The sequence below is a fragment of the Salvelinus alpinus genome, chromosome 18, assembly GCF_045679555.1.
Source record: "Salvelinus alpinus chromosome 18, SLU_Salpinus.1, whole genome shotgun sequence".
In the NCBI taxonomy this organism is placed as follows: domain Eukaryota; kingdom Metazoa; phylum Chordata; class Actinopteri; order Salmoniformes; family Salmonidae; genus Salvelinus; species Salvelinus alpinus.
This window is the reverse complement of record NC_092103.1, coordinates 3,505,901-3,527,354: the sequence shown is the minus strand read 5'-3', so window position 1 is coordinate 3,527,354 and position 21,454 is coordinate 3,505,901. Positions and strand designations below refer to the sequence as shown.

General features: G+C 44.2%; 1 long non-coding RNA gene and 1 pseudogene across 1 annotated transcript; one reads left to right on the top strand and one right to left on the bottom strand.

Moving 5' to 3' along the window:
- The window catches only part of LOC139543528 (argininosuccinate synthase-like), a 44,713-nt pseudogene that overhangs the window by 12,487 nt on the left and 10,772 nt on the right, over positions 1-21,454 (bottom strand).
- LOC139543529 (uncharacterized) lies at positions 1,929-10,762 on the top strand. Its single transcript, XR_011668734.1, has 2 exons — positions 1,929-2,754; positions 9,814-10,762. It is a non-coding gene; the product is annotated as an uncharacterized lncRNA (long non-coding RNA).

Sequence of the window (21,454 nt, the reverse complement as noted above, 5' to 3'; positions counted from 1 at the left end):
AATTCCTTCCAATAAAACTGGGTCAATGGCCAAATAACAAGTACCCTATTTCAGGCTCAATGTATAAACAATTTGGACGAATGAGAACTTGCCATGTAGCTTTGAGTCCCGGACTGAAATTCCTCCCATGTCTCTGACCCATTGATCATTAATCCCCTATTACAGAAAAAACACTTTCCATTGATCGTTAGTACTCTATTGACTTTTAGTCCTCTGCGTTGTGTATTTATCTTCAAAATATTCTTACAGAAGTTTAAGCTGGGTTTTGCAAGTCATTTGGCGCTTACTGTTCAAGCCGGCTAGCAAGCTAAAAAAGTGGCTCTGAACCGCATCTGTTCGACATCATGCACCCAAGAAAATTCAACCACACAACACAACACTGGCCAAGGGCAAGCATTTGTTAGTCTGTCCATCACTCCAGTGTAATGTTTCCAGACAGGCCACTCTCTATAAACTCGCTCCCCACCAGCCTGAAATCCAATCAAATCCAATCCAATTTTTTTTTATTCAGCCATTATTCTTTTTGGTCTGCGACAATGATGGTTCTTCTCGCCCAAAGTCAAGGTCTGATAGCAATCTAACCAGTCCAAAAAAACAAGATATAGAAATATATTAATTAAACCATTTAATCATCATAATAAAGTTCTCTACAAATACTCTGTACAACATGGTCTGCCACATTGTGGAGAGGTCAGAGCTCAGACAAGGGTTGACAGGTGTACACATCTTACATACATCATTGAATGATTTGTTGAGAACTGACAACATTCTTGACAACCATTTCCATCCAACACCTTCTTGACCCCACTCCCCAAGACATTCAAATAAAGTACACATTCAGTCTCAACTATTCAATCCTTCCAGGCATCTTTTGTGCAAACACTGTGGCTTATTCCCCCAACAAACACAATATGTACTAGTTATTTACCCCCGTCAAACCTCACACTCTTACCATTTCTGTGGAGAAGATAAGCTCTGATCTTTTGTGACGCCAAGGGGGAGAAAAGTGGGCTTCCCATTTTCCAATTTCTACCTGCCACTCTGCGCCAGAGGCGGAGTGTGTTAGCGAGTCAATTTGCCAGTCCGGTTATTGTTAGGAGTAGAATGGCAGTGCGGCTGCAGCTGGGGCCACTGGAGGAATGAGTGACATGCTGTCTGACATGGGACAGGGCCACAAACATCTTGGCCCCTAAACATGCTGTAGTGACACCGGTAGAATAGCAATAAGGGAGGTTTTTTAGAAGTTTTGTTGATGGAGAGAGGGGAATTAGAAGTCATGCAGAGGAGTGGACGATTGCTAAGATGTAGTGTGTATCTGTGAACGATTGTGTGTCTTTGTGTGAGCGAGCGAGAGCATGCGTGGCTGCAAAAAGAGAAATGTGAGGGCTGTCTGCATCTAAGTGAATGCAGGTCAAACTGAGTCTCAGTTTACAGGCAAACCAGAAACACATTTCCTATGAAAGGAAAGCGAGGCACATAATGTTGTTTGTTCATTGTGTCCTCCATGACACTTTTATTCAAGTGAAATAGCATGTTTCCCCTTTTAGCACTGAGATAAAATGACTGCAATTGCCTGAAAGCACTAGTGTGACAGAAAGCTTTACAAATGGAAATGACATGACTGTTAGCATTTATGGAGTAGGTACTGTATGACTTTGTGCGGGCTTATCTGTGAATGCATTAGGGATGTGCACGGTTATTCGAATATCCGAAGGGACATTGGTATATGAGTATACCTTTTTGTGAGACGCAAAAAATATAGGCCTATTTTAACACTGAAAAGACTTTTTCTAAATTAAATTAAAATATCAAGGATATTCCATGACATTTCACATTTTTTATTTAATAAAACGACAAACTATTCAATGTAGTTTTTATGATGTGCGCAGACTTCACGTGTGTAGTTGTTTATGTTGGCTGTTACGAATCCCTTTGGCCCGACAATCTAGGAGTGATGGTAATGGGACCCGTAACACAACTCATGCAAATTATTATCGTGACAACGTAACAGTGAGAACAAAAATAACCACAGACAACTTAATTACCGTCAAACACTAAATGTTTATTTATAAACACACGGTAAATGGGGGGAGCAGGAAAAGGGGCTGAGCGGGACCCAAGGAATGAAAGAATAATAATTCAAAACACCCCTAAGCTAGACTAGCCTACTTCACAAACAGCTAACTAACTAACCAAAAATACAGGGGGTGGTCCGCCCAGTTCTAACTAGTGTTTTTAACAATGTTTAACTACGGGTAGTGTAGCCCAAGGGCAACTTGTCTGGTTACCCCCTTTTCCCACCATCAAACAAACACTCAAACACCATAACCAAAAACAATACTCACAGATGGGGACCAAGTGACATGTAACTGCAAAACACACAAGCGATCTACAGACAGGAGGCATTTACAAAAGAGATTGAGCTGGGGAGAAAACAACTGACAGGGGTTTTAAACCAAGGGAAAGGGACTGTGATTGGGTAAGGGAAAAGGAGCAGGTGTCTTCTGATTAGCGACTGATTGATGACTGATTGGGGAATGATGATGGTCACCTGTGAGTAGGGGAGAAGGAGAGAAAAGAAATACACACAGGATACACACAGAACACTTGTATCCGTAACATTGGCCAATCAAAATGGCTCAATGTGTAGATAGTGGAGTGAGAGTTCACTAATGCAATGCAAGATGGAATAACATTACGGAATAAAAAAGTTATCGAAATGAGAAGGCGTAGCCTACAACGAGCAACCAACAGGTAGGCTGTTTTATCTGGATGGGGTTGGGAGAAAGTGCAGCATGTTGCCTCAATTAGCCTAGCTAGCTAGATTCTCTAGGCTACTCCAGTCAAGACAGGCACTGTTATATGGGATGATAAATAACATTGCGGCTGCTATAAGTTAGCTAGTCTTGGCTGTAGCCGAGTTGCCTTGGCTAACGTTACTTTAGCTCTCTCTCCCTCTGTGTGCTCGGCTCGCTCCCATCTCAAACATACCTGCCCCTCCGCAGCTGCAGCAGTAGACTGTGAGCATCTCTCCCTGCCTAGGTTATTTATTCAATACACCTTTATTTATCGTCATTGCCTTACCTCTGGACTTCATCCCGATTTAAGCAATTCTCCACGATGTCGATCCTCCCAACTCCATACCTCCCTCTGAGACCACAATGGAACCATTTGTTAGCAAACTTTCTCACTAAGTACAGTAGTCATTTCTGTATTCTCGCCTGAATGCACCCACACTTCGCTCAAAAGACTGCAGTAAGCCAGTAAAGGAATCTCAATCTCATTGTAAATTAAGAGTAAAACAAAGGTAAGAGAAAGTCAGACTCACCCAATCTCATTGAGTTTGGAGAAGATGTCCAGCGGTGTGTTCTTGGACTTGCCCTCCTTGACGTGGGTGACCTTGATGGGAACACCTGTATGGATTGGAAGTCAGACAGTCAGTCATGGTATCTGCCTGGAGACATAATGCTGTACTACATAGGGCTGGCACAAATATCATACAACTGACAATTATGTACAATAACCGTGAACTGAAAAGAATAATCGTCTTAGACAGTGCCCTTAGAAAGTATTCACACCCCTTGACTTTCTCCACATTTTGTTGTGTTACAGCCTGAATTTAAAATGGATCAATTTGAGATTTTTTTGTCACTGGCCTACACACAATATCTCATAATGTCAAAGTGAAATAGTTTTTCAACATTTTTACAAATTATTAAAAAATTATAAGCTGAAATGTCTTGAGTCGATGAGTACAAAGTCACAATCAGTTGCATGGACTCACTCTGTGTGCAATAATAGTGTTAACATGATTTTTGAATGACTACCTCATCTCTCTACCCTACACATACAATTATCTGTAAGGTCCCTCAGATGAGAAGTGAATTTCAAACATTGATTCAACCACAAAGACTAGGGAGGATTTCCAATTCCTCGCAAATGGCACCTATTGGTAGATTGGTAAAAATGTAAAAAAGCAGACATTGAATATCTCTGAGTGAGCATGGTTAAGTTATTAATTACACTTTGGATGTTGAATCAATACACCCATTCATGTGGCAAAGCAATTCACTTTTTGTCCTGAATACGAAGTGTTATGTTTGGGGCAAATCCAAAACAACACATTACTGAGTACCACTCTCCATATTTTCAAGCATTTTCAAGGCTGTATCATGTTATTTGTATTATTTTAATCGTTAAGGACTGAGGAGTTTTTCAGTATAAAAAAGAAACGGAATGGAGCTAAGCAGAGGCAAAATCCTAGAGGAAAACCTGGTTCAGTCTGCTTTCCACCAGACACTGGGAGATTAAGTCAAAGGCCAAATCTACACTGGAGTTGCTTACCAAGAAGACAGTGAATGTTCCTGAGTGGCAGAGTTACAGTTATGACTTAAATCTATGGTAAGACCTGAAAATGGTTGTCTAGCAATGATCAACAACCAAATTTGATAGAGCTTGAAGAATTGTGAAAATATAAAAAATAATTGCACAATCCAGGTGTGGAAAGCTCTGAGAGACTTACCCAGAGAGACTCAAAGCTGTAATATCTGCCAAAGGTGCTTCTACAATGTATTGACTCAGGGGTGTGAATACTTATGTAAATTAGATATTTTTCTACTTAATTTTCAATACATTTGCAAAAATTTCAAAAAATATGTTTTCACTGACATGAGATATTGATTGCAGATGGTTGAGAAATGTTATCCATTTTAAATTCAGACTAACACAACATGTGGCATAAGTCAAGGGGTATGAATACTTTCTTAAAGCACTTTAGGAGAAGGGAGATTCAACATTATATTCAAGTAGATAGTTTACCCAATAGCAGTTTTTAGTTTTTACATGAAGTTGGTAATCATTTTACGAGCAGAATGGCAATGGTCAGGAGGAGAAGCTTCATTTCCCAAAAGTTTTAAACAGTCAAAATCAGTTGTCACTAAAGCTGTGTTTTATTCATTACTTATGTTATAAATCATTTTCAAAGAAGCATTTGATGCATTACAAGCTCAAAAATGACAATGACCATTTGCATGACAATTAACCATTACCCCAAATGTCATAATCCTAAGAACCCTATTACAGTAAGGGAATTCATCTGAACAATACTGTTCTCTGCCAGTTTCAGATCTGATCTTGTCACATTCAGCACTTGGACTCAAAGCTAATTTTGTATTTGGACGTGGGCTGTATTTGGGCTAGAGTTAAACTAGTTTCCAATATATTGCACTTGGATGGATCTGATAGTCAATTTATATGGCCAAAATTTGTCATTACATTTCCATGTACACCTACTTGTTTAATGTTCACAAAAAACAAACCGTGAAGAGACTGATTCCCAGGCACTGAACACAGTTCGAGGGAAATGGTAGAGACCATGAAAAGAAAGAGTGGAAAAGGGGAGATTTGGATGTGGGGGAATGTGGCGGAAGGAGTGAGGTGGGGGGAAGGGTGTTAATGGTAGAATACTCTAATGGGATGTGGTGAGAAGTACTAATAAATTCAAAAGCCCTGGTCTTTTGAAGGCTGTGAATTTGCAGGCGGGCCCTTTCCTAATTGAATTACACACCCTGGCTTTGTGTCACCCATACCTTTTCTACCAATAGCCTCGCACTGCAGAGCGTGTGTGTGTGTGTGAAACGCATGGGATAATCCCACAACCATTCCTAATGAGCGCGCGCACACACACACGCCTAGGTACTCGCCAATCAACCCCCATCCCCACCACCAACTTTTTATACAAAGACACTACTAAACCGATATATAAATCATTGTCATTTACTTGCTTATTCATAGTATTCATTATGTTGAAATGAGCAACAGAGAGGCCAAAGGTGGAGGAGGTGCAATCGACTGGGACATGGGCGGGGGAGGTATAGGTGGGTGGGTGGGGGGGTGTAAAAGAGCTTTGAATACAGACATGGAGGGTAGAGGAAAAAATATACATCTGCTGATAGTCACTCCTCCATCCATCCGGCGCTCATTAGCATTTAGCATGCTTGCAGTTGCCAATCAAGTCCAGGCGAAAAAGCAGCACTCCTGCTTGCCTTTCAATGGGCCCCAATGTAAGCACTGTTGGAATGACACGTAAAGGACTTGACAAAATATTTTTAGACAAGGGCTTTGTCACTCGCCCATTCCCATATCGCGGGAATCCTCGTCCCCTGAGGAAAAATGTGAGCCGTAAAGGGTACACTTATAGTGCTCCGACAAAGCCCCCTGATCCCCCAAATAGTTAATAATTAGATTAAAAGTTCAAATAAATTAAGTGAGGGTGTGAACACTGGAGCCGGGCCCGGCCTCTCGTCCTCCTCTCCTCCATCTCACGGGGTCTATCATTCACTGGGCCTTTCTTTTCCCTGCCTGCCCTTCAGCGCTGAAGTGAACAGTGCAAACAATAGGACAGCAGACACAGTTGTAGGAAAAATTACAGCTTTACATTTTTCCTCTCTCTTTTTCCTTTTCCCCTCTTTCAATGAAAGGAAGAGGGATAAAAAAAGAGAGAACTGCTGCTGAAGAAAAAAGTTTAGTAGTGAAAATAATTTTTAATCAGTGAGAAAGCCTGGTGAAAAAAGGCTGGTGGGAGATGAAAAGATGGAGGAGAATGAAATTAAACATTCTTGCGCTGATCTTGTGCTTGAGTAGGAGAAGTAAGCTAGAGCCTTTGTGTGAGCCACTAAAACAGCTTTTGTAATTGTCACTCAATAAGGGAGAGAAAATAACAATGAAAACATATTGCAAATGAGCAAAGGGCCGAGGCGAAACCAGGTTATACGATGACATCACAGTTTCATATTCCCATTACCAGTTTCATTGTTTTCTGAACCTTTTTTCAAAGGAGGATTTTAGTTGTCCATAAATTTTTAGTCCATAAACTTTATCATTGCCTCATTTTTTAAAAACATTTCAGATAAATCTCAAATAAACCACACACACCTTCAGTCGCGTAAAACAGCACCCAGATACAAACGTAAATCACAGTTCATACCTGCACCCCCTTTATATATTCCTCTCTGAACTGCTTCGGTGTCATAGTAACATCATACAACTGTCACTGGTCATCACCATAATCAGAGGCTAATGTCCTGCCATGTCCTTTGAAGTCCCAGCTGGCCTCAGTGGACAGTAGCCCTATCTATGCACATTGACACTTGTAACCAGGATCTAGACTAGAGGCACATGTGGTTCTTGCCCCAGGCTGGGATGTGCGTCTCTTTTCTGTGACTGTGCAAACATGACACTCTCATCTGTTTAGCCCTGTAGTGGTATCCAAATGGGTGTCAGTCGGTTGTATTAGCTGGTTTAATGCTTCTGGACCCTCCATGCCCTCAGGCAGGCTGCTTTAGTTTAGACACAGTCAGTCCCAGAGTGTGGGGCTGGGCTGTCCTAGGTCTGGGCGGTCAGAGTGATAAACACAGCCAGGGAGGGCAGCAAGGGGGCTACAGCAGCCCTGAGGCTATGGTCAGTGGACAGGACGGAAGGACTTAAAGCTGATTTATGGTCAATCTGTGTCTGCAGTGGCCGAACAAGAGAAGCCAGGCTTCCCCCAAAAATTGACCAATCATTTTTTTAAATAATAATAATAATTTATTTAGTCTCTCTGTATTTCGTAATTTTGGCCTCACTCCTATCAAATCGAATTGAGAGCATACGTATTGACAGAAACAACTTGGAATTGTTGCATCTCGTTGTGTTGTCCTCCACTCTCTAGCTAGTTAGCTAGCTAAAATTGTCCCTTTCCTAAATTAGCCTTGGAAGGAGATAGGAATTTGGACTTGTGGTTTTACTTAATTATCCGTACTGGTCTATGATTATAATGGCGATTCTGATCCAACCATAAATTCATACGTTGTGCCCCTGGCCTGAGAGGATGGAAGCTCAACATGTAAATACAGTTGAAGTCAGAAGTTTACATACACCTTAGCCAAATACATTTAAACTCAGTTTTTCACAATTCCTGAAAAATTACAGTCTTAGGTCAGTTAGGATCACCACTTTATTTTAAGAATATGAAATGTCAGTTTGTTTATCCCATGTGTAACTCTGTGTTGTTGTTTTTGTCACATTGCTATGCTTTATCTTGGCCAGGTCGCAGTTGTAAATGAGAACTTGTTCTCAACTGGCCTACCTGGTTAAAAAAAGTTAAAATAAAAATACCGCCCAAGCCTAACGCACAGCTTTTTTGAACTCCATCTCCAGCCATCTGGGTTGTTGGGGGCGTCCTCTGGGTTCTTGGTCATCAGCTACAGGTCCGCTGGCACATGGCTCTGTAATACACACAAAATAACATTCACATTTTACTGGGACATTTGATGCTCTTCATATAACTTAGTATGTGACCACGAGAAGATTCAGTTGAGAACATAGCAGACACAGTCAGTCAACTGTGGGACTAAATACACTACATGGCAAAAGTATGTGGACACCTGCTCGTCGAACATCTCATTCCAAAATCATGGGCATTAATATGGAGTTGGTCCCCCCCTTTACTGCTATAAGTCTCCACTCTTCTGGGAAGACTTTCCCCTAGATGTTGGAACATTGGTGCGGGGACTTGCTTCCATTCAGCCACAAGAGCATTAGTGAGGTCATGCAGGCCAGTCAAGTTCTTCCACACAGATCTCGACAAACCATTTCTGTATGGACCTCGCTTTGTGCAAGGGGCATTGTCATGCTGAAACAGGAAAGGGCCTTCCCCAAACTGATGCCACAAAGTTGGAAGCACAGAATCGTATAGAATGTCATTATATAGTGTAGCATTAAGATTTCCCTTCACTGGAACTAAGGGGTCTAGCCTGTACCATGAAAAACCGCCCCAGATCATTATTCCTTTCCACCAAACCTTACAGTTGGCACTATGCATTTGGGCAGGTAGTGGTCTCCTGGCATACGCCAAACTCAGATTCGTCTGTCGGACTGCCAGATGGTGAAGCGTGATTCATCACTCCAGAGTCCAATTGCTGGGAGTTTTACACCACTTGGCATTGCGTATGATGATCTTAGGTTTGTGTGAGGCTGCTCGGTTATGAAAACCCATTTCATGAAGCTCTCGACTAACAGTTCTTGTGCTGACGTTGCTTCCAGAGGCAGTTTGGAACTCGGTAGTGAGTGTTGCAACCGAAGACAGATGATTTTTATGCGCTTCAGCACTCAGCGGTCCCGTTCTGTGAGCTTGTGTGGCCTACCACGTTGCGGCTGAGCCATTGTTGCTCCTAGACGTTTCCACTTCACAATAATAGCACTTACAGATGACCGGGGCAGCTCTAGCAGGGCAGAAACTACCTTGTTGGAAAGGTGGCATCCTATGACAGTGCCACGTTGAAAGTCACTGAGCGCTTCAGTAGGGGTCATTCTACTGCCAATGTTTGTCTATGGAGATTGCATGGCTGTGTGCTCGATTTTATACACCTGTCAGTAACGGGTGTAGCTGAAATAGCCGAATTCCCTAATTTTAAGGGGTGTCCACATACTATTGGTCATGTAGTGTATAATGTTCTCCTGAAAGATGGAAAAAATACATGTTAAAATGCTGTCAGGATCTGAGAGAAAAAGACAAATCAAATGTCCTATTTTTCTCCTCTATTTGGTTTCATTTTCCCTACGTGGCCCTTCACCGTAGTGGAGGGGGGAGAGAGTGAGAGAGAGCGTGCGAGAGAGTGAGGACCCAAATTCACTAAAAAGATGACACCTGCTACTATGACAGGATGTACTCAAGCGACTGCAACACTCAATATTCACCAGCTGTCTGGAAAGTCAGAATAAATCTCCCAATTCTGTCAACCAGCCTCCCCATACACTTATTTTATTTATTTTCAGATGAACAACAACAATCCACACCTCCTATCCTGAGAGCACTATGAAGTTGTAGGAGCTGTCGTTTTCCAGTTGGGGGGAGTTGGTGGATAAGGACATGAATAATCGAGCTGACACCCCTGCAAATTACCCCACATTACAACCAGACGATGGCCAATGTCCCCTGAGCTGAGGCAAATTGCAGGGGAACTATGCAAAATAACCACTGGGTGCATTTAAATGGAAACCTTTACCAGACAAAAAAAAAATCAGCATACAATAACTAATCTCTCTCAGCCGCAGAAAGAAATTGCACACGTTTCCCGACGTGTGCAATCGCTTCTTTCCTTTTAACTAAACACCAAAATTGACTTTGAAGGCTCCCATCTCTCCCTTTTATTTTCTGCCTCAGCACCCAAGACGACGACAAAATGAGAGGAAGGACGAGTGGGGCAAAATGACTCCACTAAAAACCCATTTAATGAATAGTCTTAAAGTGGACAGAACCAAGGAAGATGGAATGAACAAAAGACTGATTAGGCCTAGCTCTGTGACAGTGGGTATGGTATCTATAGTTGTGTCGTTACTATAGTGGCCTAGAGTTTCCTTACCTACTACAGCGGTTTAAAGCCTGCACAATCCTGACCAATGAAGAGACGTTGTTTCTGTCAACAACAAACAAAAAACAACAAAAAAATCTGGCCCACTGGTTTGGAACTGACACCTAAATAACCATGTCTCAAGTCTGGCCTTGTCTTTAAAATTCCATTTGCAAACATGGCACATTGAGATGAGAGAATGTATTACATCTGATATGTGTGTACTATGTGTCATGTTTAACTCCCAGACCCAGCTACATTATCTATCTACTGCAGCTATTCCCAAACGTGGGTGGGGGGAAGCGCAATGCTGACGGGGGGACGCCAAATAAAATGTGATTCACTTTTTTTTTTAAATAAACAATTTCAAACAGTCCATTTATATTTTCCAATAGGGCTATACATTTGGGTGAGGTTGTTTATCGCCTGAGTAGCCTCGTTTCACTTCCCCCCCCCAAAATTAAACCATCTAGTGTTCAAATAACAACACAATGTCAAATACAGGTAGCCTAGTCAAATAATTAACATCCAATCACATTAACCGTTACTCTCTCGGGGAATTTCACTAACAGTCCGTTAGTGCACTTCTAACGCATAATCTCATACGGGAGCAGAAACTGGGCATAATACATGCAAATTACTGAATTATTACACTCTGTTCAATTTAAAAGGATCCATAGCACGCCCTGCTTAATGTATTCAAATCCCTTTACCGCTTTTATCTCCCCCACCATAAATATTTAATTGTATTTAATTCCATTGATAAATTCATTGTGAACGTAAATGGGACTAAACCCATTAATTAAATCAATTACACAATATTGTCATACTATACATCGCTATGCTATTGAGTTGTTTATTTCAGGCTGCATTTCTCCACAGGGTGAGCCGTGGAGAGAGAAAAGCCAGTGTTACAGTTCTGCCCCTCCACTCCCTCGCCTTCCTGACACCCCGTCCACCGGGACACTCATCTGTCTGCCTGCCGCCTTTGTACTTTACTGTTACTGGTGACATTCTGGTGTCACGGTGAAATGGGTCCCTCCCACGTTGCAGCCTGCGGCAGCGCAACCAGGGTCAATGGTCCCCCAAGAGTCGGGGGGGACCCAGGAGGCCCAGCTTGGCCCTAACCCTTCCCCCGGCTCCCATGAAATTGGGAATTACGCGAGCCATTTGACGACAAGTCAGTGTCTGTGTGTCCCAGGCTCTTCCCAGGCCTGGCAAGGGTGAGAAGAGACAATAAGGTAGGATGAGGTTTGGGTCGTCAAGGGTGACCTTCATGTAGCGCCATGATCCCTGACCCCGTAAGAGATCAAACCATTTCTGTCCCACTGTGGGGGGACTCTGTGCTCTCCACTATGTTAACTATATATCAATGGACTCTCCTATCAGCTATTGGTTTGTACAAATTACAACACAATGATAAAACAGTCATATCTATACTGTCAACAAAATGAACATGAAACAGGGATGATCTTTAACCACCAGGCAGGTTGACTTGAAGTGTTGAACCTGCTTGAGAGAAGTGTTGAACCTGCTTGAGAGAAGTGTTGATTACGAGAAGAAGGACAAATGATTGGATAGATACTGTATGGTCAATGACATAAGCTGACAATATGTGAACCTAGGATCAGTGTATCCCATCCTGCTACTCTTGAGGAGCTCCCTCTTCTGATTTAGAGACAGCAGGAGGTTGTGAGAGTAACAACCGGTTCAATATGGCACTGGGGCGAATGGTGAGCTGTGTTGGGTTAAGTGCCATCAACGTCCTGTGTGATTACTCAGCCTGCTCATTCATGCATTATTCACCATTGTGATGGTGTTGGGTTTTTGACACTGTATTAGGATCAAGATCATACCTTGGGATTTTACAGTATTCCAGACTCGTAGCTGTTAAAACAGACAATGAGAGGGATGCTGGTGAACACATCCCTTTGTCATTCTACAGGATATAGCTAACGTGGTAGAAAATTACAAAAAAGGGCCGTCCGAAATTCCTGCCCAAAGTTACTAACTTTTCTTGTAGAAGAATGTAAAACTTTATTTTCTTCAACCTTAATTTGACCATGAAGATTTGCGAGTATAGTTTGTGTTCTTCTCACCTGATGTGCATGAGGTTGGCATCCATGCTCCAGGGTGCTTTAGGGTTGACATGCACAGGGGTATCATGTTTCTGGGGGTGATGGAAAGGCCAGAGAAGAGTCAATGACAACAGGGCAACTCTGTCCGCTCTGTGCAATACATTATCTGCAAAGTTCTGACCAGTTAACCCAATCAGATCGCCTCCAGCTGTTCTTTCACAGTTGTTATTGATGATTCTACATAAAATCAGGTCCTTTCGTTATTTATTAAAGTTCAACGCTGTAGAATCAAGTTATGGGAAGGGAGAAAAACTTGAAAAAAGTGGCAACTTAGTGAGACGCACACAGGGGACTTTCAGCTCACTGAAATAGCACGATCCCCATCTAGTGGGCAGGATAGAGAACAACACACTCACACGAAGAGATCCGATTATATGCTCACGAGCTAGGTTTCCACTCAATTGGTGACAGTTTAATGCAAATATTCTAAAATCTGCACAAAATCCACATGTGTATTTCCATCTAATTGACATGTTGCAGATAAAAGGCTGTGCGTGATGACGTAGTGCACATAAAAATAACATTTGCAGTTAAAATCCCGTGTACTCCCCCACAAAATGTGTTTCCGTCGCATTTTCAACTCTACTGATTGTTTTGTCTAAACCTTTTGCGTTAAATAGCAAATGTGCCTACTCTGGATTTGGCGCTCTAGCCAACAGCTCGCAGATTATGGTCAAAAAACAGATTTTTCTTTTCAAACGGCAGTCAAGCATCGATCATCATATCACCAGAATAAGATCCTCGATGCTTTTTGGAAACGAGCATCAAGCCCATCACCTTAAACTTTCACCACCCTGTGATGTTCATTCATCATAATTTATTTAATTTGTAGTGTGAACTGCATGGTTTCCCCAAGATGTAGTGGAAGGATCACACGCTATATCATTGCGTGACTCCAAGTTCGTTTCGATAAATCAAATTGTATTGGTCAAATACACATGATTAGCAGATGTTAATGAGTGTGTAGCGAAATGCCTGTGCTTTTAGTTCCGACAGTGCAGTAATATCAACAAGTAATCAAACAATTCCACAACAACTAACTAATACACACACATATAAAGGGATGGAATAAGAATATGTACATATAAATATATGAGCGATGACCGAGCGGCATAGGTAAGATGCAACAGATGGTATAAAATACAGTATATACATATGAGATGAGTAATGCAAGATATGTAAACATTATTAAAGTGACATTATTAAAGTGACTAGTGATCCATTTATTAAAGTGGCCAATGATTTGAGTCTGTATGTAGGCAGCAGCCTCTCTGTGTTAGTGATGGCTGTTTAACAGACTGATGGCCTTGAGATAAAAGCTGTTTTTCAGTCCCTGGTCCCAGCTTAGATGCACCTGTACTGACCTCGCATTCTGGATGGTAGCGGGGTGAACATGCAGTGGCTCGGGTGGTTGTTGTCCTTGATAATCTTTGTGGCCTTCCTGTGACATCGGGTGCTGTAGGTGTCCTGGAGGGCAGGTAGTTTGCCCCCGGTGATGCGTTGTACAGACCCACCACCCTCTGGAGAGCCTTGTGGTTGATGGTGGTGCAGTTGCCGTACCAGGCGGCGATACAGCCCGACAGGATGCTCTCAATTGTGCATCTGTACAAGTTTTAGGTGACAAGCTAAATTTCTTCAGCCTCCTGAGGTTGAAGAGGCGCTGTTGCACCTTCTTCACCACACTGTTTGTGTGGGTGGAGCATTTAAGTTTGTCCGTGATGTGTACGGCAAGGAACTTAACTTTATACCTTCTCCACTACTGTCCCGTCGATGTCGATGGGGGTGCTCCCTCTGCTGTTTCCTGAAGTCCATGATCATCTCCTTTGTTTTGTTGACGTTGAGTGAGAGGTTGTTTTGCTGACACCACACTCCAAGTTCCCTCACCTCCTCCCTGTAGGCTGTCTCGACGTTGTTGGTAATCAGGCCCACTACTGTTGTGTCGTCTTGATGATTGAGTTGGAGACGTGCATGGCCACGCAGTCATGGGTGAACATGGAGTATAGGAGGGGGCTGAGCACGCACCCTTGTGGGGCCCCAGTGTTGAGGATCAGCGAAGTGGAGATGTTGTTTCCTACCTGCACCACCTGGGGCCGGCCCGTCAGGAATTCCAGGACACAATTGAACAGGGTGGGGTTGAGACCTAGGACCTAAAGCTTAATGATGAGTTTGGAGGGTACTATGGTGTTGAATCCTGAGCTGTAGTCAATGAACAGCATTCTTACATAGGTATTCCTCTTGTCCAGATGGGATAGGGCAGTGTGCAGTGTGATGGCGATTGCATCGTCTGTGGACCTATTGGGGCCATAAGCAAGCTGAAGTGGGTCTAGGGTGGGAGGTAAGGTGGAGGTGATTCCTTGACTAGTCTCTCAAAGCACTTCATGATGACAGGAGTGAGTGCTACAGGGCGATAGTCATTTAGTTCAGTTATCTTTGCCTTCTTTGCTAGAGGAACATTGGTGGACATCTTGAGGCATGTGAGGACAGCAGACTGGGATAGGGAGCGAATGAATATGTTCGGAAACACACCAGCCAGCTGGTCTGCGCATGCTTTGAGGACGCGCTATGGATGCCATCTATCCATGGTTTCTGGTTAGGGTAGGTTTTAAAAGTCACAGTGGGTACAACATCTCCAATGCACTTCCTTATAAACTCACTCACCAGCGTATAAATCTATGTTATTCTCTGAGGCTTCCCGGAACAATTCCCAGTCCGCGTGATCAAAACAATCTTGAAGCTTGAATTCCGATTGGTCAGACCAGCATTGAATGGTTCTAGTCACAGGAACATCCTGTTTGAGTTTCTGCCTATAGGAGCAAGATGGAGTGGAGGTCGAATTTGCCGAAGGGAGGGCCTTGTAGAGTAAGTTAGAGTAGCAGTGGTCCAGTGCATTGCCCACACGGGTGTAAACTTCCAGTTATATGTTATTATAGCAATATTTCAAATCAAATCGAATTGTATTAGGGACATGCACCGAGTACAACAGATGTAGACCTTACAGTGAAATGCTTACTTACAAGCCTCTAACCAACAATGCAGTTAAAAATAATATGAATAAGAAATTAAAGTAACAAGCAATTTAAAAGCAGCAGTAAAATAACAATAGCGAGACTATAGACAGGGGGGTACCAGTACAGAGTCAATGTGCGGGGGAACCGGTTAGTTGAGGTGATATGTACATGTAGGTAGAGTTATTAAAGTGACTATGCATAGATGATAACAGCAGAGAGTAGCAGTGGTGTAAAAGAGGGGTGGGGGCAATGCAAATAGTCTGGGTAGCCATTTGATCAGATGTTCAGGAGTCTTATGGCTTGGGGGTAGAAGCTGTTTAGAAGTCTCTTGGACCTAGACTTGGCGCTCCGGTACCGCTGAAGTGCGGTAGCAGAGAGAACAGTCTATGACTAGGGTGGCTGGAGTCTTCAACAATTTTTAGGGCCTTCCTCTGACGCCGCCTGGTGCAGAGGTCCTGGATGGCAGGAAGCTACAATCAATCAATCAAATGTATTTATAAAGCCCTTTTTACATCAGCCGCTGTCACAAAGTGCTGTACAGAAACCCAGCCTGAAACCCCAAACAACAAGCAATGTAGATGTAGAAGCACAGTGGCTAGGAACAACTCCATAGAAAGGCCAGAACATAGGAAGAAACCTAGAGAGGAACCAGGCTCTGAGGGGTGTCCAGTCCTCTTCTGGTTGTGCCGGGTGGCGATTATAACAGAACATGGCCAAGATGTTCAAACGTTCATAGATGACCAGCAGAGTCAGATAATAATAATCACAGTGGTTGTAGAGGGTGCAACAGGTCAACACCTCAGGAGTAAATGTCAGTTGGCTTTTCATAGCTGATCATTCAGAGTTAGAGACAACAGGTGCGGTAGCGAGAGAGTCCAAAACAGCAGGTCCGGGACAAGGTAGCATGTCCAGTGAACAGGTCAGGGTTGCATAGCCGCAGGCAGAACAGTTGAAACTGGAGCAGCAGTATGACCAGGTGGACTGAGGACAGCAAGGAGTCATCAGGCCAGGTAGTCCTGAGGCATGGTCCTAGGGCTCAGGTCCCGAGAGAAGAGAGAAAGAGATTTAGAGGGAGCATTCTTAAATTCACCAGACACCAGATAAGACATGAGAAATACTCCAAATATAACAGACTGACCCTAGCCCTCCCGACACAAACTGTTGCAGCATATATACTGGAGGCTGAGACAGGAGGGGTCTGGTGACACTGTGGCCCTGTCTGACGATACCCCCGGAAAGGGCCAAACAGGCAGGATATAACCCCACCTACTTTGCCAAGGCACAGCCCCCACACCACTAGAGGGATATCTTCAACCACCAACCTACTACCCTGAGACAAGGCCGAGTATAGCCCACGAACACCTCCCCCACGGCACGAACCCGAGGGGGGTGCCAACCCGGACAGGAAGATCACGTCAGTGACAAAACCCACTCAAGTGACGCACCCCTCCTAGAGACGGCATGGAAGAACACCAGTAAGCCAGTGAGTTAGAGGCAGGGTTAGGGTTAGAGGCAGAGAGGGGAACCGGGAGGGGAACCGGCCAGGCACAGACAGCAAGGGCGGTTCGTCGCTACAGTGCCTTTCCATTCACCTTCACACCCCTGGGCCAGACTACACTCAATCATAGGACCTACTGAAGAGATGAGTCTTCAATAATGACTTAAAGGTCGAGACCGAGTCTGCGTCTCTCACATGGATAGGCAGGCCATTCCATAAAAATGGAGCTCTATAGAAGAAAGCCCTGCCTCCAGCTGTTTGCATAGAAATTCTAGGGACAGTAAGGAGGCCTGCGTCTTGTGAACGTAGCGTACGTGTAGGTACAGTGGGGCAAAAAAGTATTTAGTCATCCACCAATTGTGCAAGTTCTCCCACTTAAAAAGGTGAGAGAGGCCTGGAATTCTCATCATAGGTACACTTCAACTTTGACAGACAAAATGAGAAAAAAAAATCCAGAAAATAACATTGTAGGATTTTTTATGAATTTATTTGCAAATTATGGTGGAAAATAAGTATTTGGTCAATAACAAAAGTTTATCTCAATACTTTGTTATATACCCTTTGTTGGCAATGACAGAGGTCAAACGTTTCTGTAAGTCTTCACAAGGTTTTCACACACTGTTGCTGGTATTTTGGCCCATTCCTCCATGCAGATCTCCTCTAGAGCAGTGATGTTTTGGGGCTGTTGCTGGGCAACACGGACTTTCAACTCCCTCCATAGATTTTCTATGGGATTGAGATCTGGAGACTGGCTAGGCCACTCCAGGACCTTGAAATGCTTCTTACGAAGCCACTCCTTCGTTGCCCGGGCGGTGTGTTTGGGATCATTGTCATGCTGAAAGACCCAGCCACGTTTCATCTTCAATGCCCTTGCTGATGGAAGGAGGTTTTCACTCAAAATCTCACGATACATGGCCCCATTCATTCTTTTCTTTACACAGATCAGTCGTCCTGGTCCCTTTGCAGAAAAACAGCCCCAAAGCATGATGTTTCCACCCCCATGCTTCACAAGTAGGTATGGTGTTCTTTGGATGCAACTCAGCATTCTTTGTCCTCCAAACACGACGAGTTGAGTTTTTACCAAAAAGTTCTATTTTGGTTTCATCTGACCATATGACATTCTCCCAATCTTCTTCTGGATCATCCAAATGCTCTCTAGCAAACTTCAGACGGGCCTGGACATGTACTGGCTTAAGCAGGGGGACATGTCTGGCACTGCAGGATTTGAGTCCCTGGCGGCGTAGTGTGTTACTGATGGTAGGCTTTGTTACTTTGGTCCCAGCACTCTGCATGTCATTCACTAGGTCCCCCCCGTGTGGTTCTGGGATTTTTGCTCACCGTTCTTGTGCTCATTTTGACCCCACGGGGTGAGATCTTGCGTGGAGCCCCAGATCGAGGGAGATTATCAGTGGTCTTGTATGTCTTCCATTTCCTAATAATTGCTCCCACAGTTGATTTCTTCAAACCAAGCTGCTTACCTATTGCAGATTCAGTCTTCCCAGCCTGAATGCAGGTCTACAATTTTGTTTCTGGTGTCCTTTGACAGCTATTTGGTCTTGGCCATAGTGGAGTTTGGAGTGTGACTGTTTGAGGTTGTGGACAGGTGTCTTTTATACTGATAACAAGTTCAAACAGGTGCCATTAATACAGGTAACGAGTGGAGGACAGAGGAGCCTCTTAAAGAAGAAGTAACAGGTCTGTGAGAGCCAGAAATCTTGCTTGCTTGTAGGTGACCAAATACTTATTTTCCACCATAATTTGCAAATAAATTCATAAGAAATCCTACAATGTGATTTTCTGGATTTTTTTTCCTCATTTTGTCTGTCATAGTTGAAGTGTACCTATGATGAAAATTACAGGCCTCTCTCATCTTTTTAAGTGGGAGAACTTGCACAATTGGTGGCTGACTAAATACTTTTTTGCCCCACTGTATGTACGGCAGGACCAAATTGTAAAGATGGGTAGGAGCAAACGCTTTGTAGGTAAGCAGTAAAACCTTGAAATCAGCCCTTGCCTTAACAGGAAGCCAGTGGCTAGCACTGGAGTAATATGATAAAAAAAATGTTGGTTCTCGTCAAGATTCTAGCAGCCGTGTTTAGCACTAACTGAAGTTTATTTATTGCTTTATCCGGGTAGCTGGAAAGTAGAGCATTGCAGTAGTCTAATCTAGAAGTGACAAAAGCATGGATAAATTTTTCAGCATAATTTTTGGACAGAAAGTTTCTGATTTTTGCAATATAAGATGGAGGAAGATGGAAAAAAGCTGTCCTTTAAATATTCTTGATATGTTCGTCAAAAGAGAGATCAGGGTCCAGAGTAACGCCAAGGTCCTTCACAGTTTTATATGAGATGACTGTACAATCATCAAGATTAATTGTCAGATCCAACAGAAGATCTCTTTGTTTCTTGGGACCTAGAACTAGCATCTCTGTCCGAGTTCAAAAGTAAAATATTTGCCGCCATCCACTTCCTTTTGTCTGAAACACAGGCTTCCAGAGAGGGCAATTTTGGGGCTTCACCGTGTTTCATTGAAATGTACAGCTGTGTATCGTCCACTTAGCAGTGAAAGTTAACATTATGTTTCCGAATGACATCACCCAGAGGTCAAATATATAGTGAAAACAATAGTGGTCCTAAAACGGAACCTTGAGGAACACCGAAATTTACAGTTGATTTGACAGAGGACAAACCATCCACAGAGACAAACTGATATCTTTCCGACAGATAAGCTCTAAACCAGGCCAGAACTTGTCCGTGTAGACCAATTTGGGTTTCCAATTTCTCCAAAAGAATGTGCTGATCGATGGAATCAAAAGCAGCACTAAGGTATAGGAGCACGAGGACAGATGCAGAGCCTTGGTCTGACGCCATTAAAAGGTAATTTACCACCTTCACGAGTGCAGTCTCAGTGCTATGATGGGGTCTAAGACCAGACTGAAGTGTTTCTGTAACGATCGTCTAATGGAGGAGACCAAAACGCAGCGTGGTAAGTGTTCATATTATAATTTCATTAACTGAACACTAAACAAAATCACAACGAGAGTGAACGAAAACGAAACAGTTCTGTTAGGTGAAGACACACAAAACAACTACCCACAAACACAGGTGGGAAAAGGCTACCGAAGTATGGTTCTCAATCAGAGAACAATAGACAGCTGCCTCTGATTGAGAACCACACCCGGCCAAACACATAGAACTAGACAACATAGAACACAACATAGAATTCCCACCCCAACTCACGCCCCGACCAACCAAAATAGAGAGCTCCGGACAGGAGGGCGACTCTGGCTGCTCCGGACAGGAGGGCGACTCTGGCTGCTCCGGACAGGAGGGCGACTCTGGCTGCTCCGGACTGGAGGGCGTCGCTGGAGGCTCCGGACTGACGGCCTTCGTTGGAGGCCTCGTGCCATAACTCCTCACTGGAGGCTTCGTGCCATGGATCCTCACTGGAGGCTTCGTGCCATGGATCATCACTGGAGGCTTCTTGCCATGGATCATCACTGGAGGCTTCGTGCCATGGATCATCACTGGAGGCTTCGTGCCATGGATCATCACTGGAGGCTTCGTGCCATGGATCATCACTGGAGGCTTCGTGCCATGGATCATCACTGGAGTGGAGAGACACACAGGAGGCCTGGCTCTGGCAGCAGGCACAGGACTCACCAGGCTGGGGAGACATGCAGGAGGGTTAGGGCTTAGCACAGGCACAGGACTCACCAGGCTGGGGAGACATGCAGGAGGCCTCTTCCTTAGCCGAGGCACCGGATACACTGGGCCGTGGAGGCGCACTGGCGGTCTCGAGCGCAGAGCTAGCACAACTCGTCCTGGCTGGATACCCCCTGTAGCCCAGCAAGTGCGGAGAGTTGGAACAGGCCACACTGGGCTGTGCTGGCAAACCGGGGACACCGTGCGTAGGGCTGGTGCAGTATAACCCGGGCCGAGGAGATGCACTGGAGGCCAGATGCGCTGAGCCGGCATCATCCCTCCTGGCTCGATGCCCACTCTAGCCCGGCCGATGCGAGGAGCTGCGATGTAGAGCACTGGGGACACTGTGCGCTTCACCGCATAACACGGTGCCTGCCCGGTCACTCTCTCGCCACGGTAAGCACGGGGAGTTGGCTCAGGTCTCCTACCTGACTCCGCCAATCTCCCTGTGTGTCCCCCCCAAAAAATTCTGGGGCTGCCTCTCGTGCATGTCTCCTCAAGCCAACTCCTCGTAGCGTCGCCGCTCCACTTTAGCTGCCTCCAGCTCCTCTTTAGGACGGCGATACTCTCCCGGTTGTGCCCAGGGTCCCTCTCCGTCCAAGATTTCCTCCGATGTCCAGGAGTCCATTCCACCACGCTGCTTGGTCCTTTGGTGGTGGGTAGTTCTGTAACGATCGTCTAATGGAGGAGACCAAAACGCAGCGTGGTAAGTGTTCA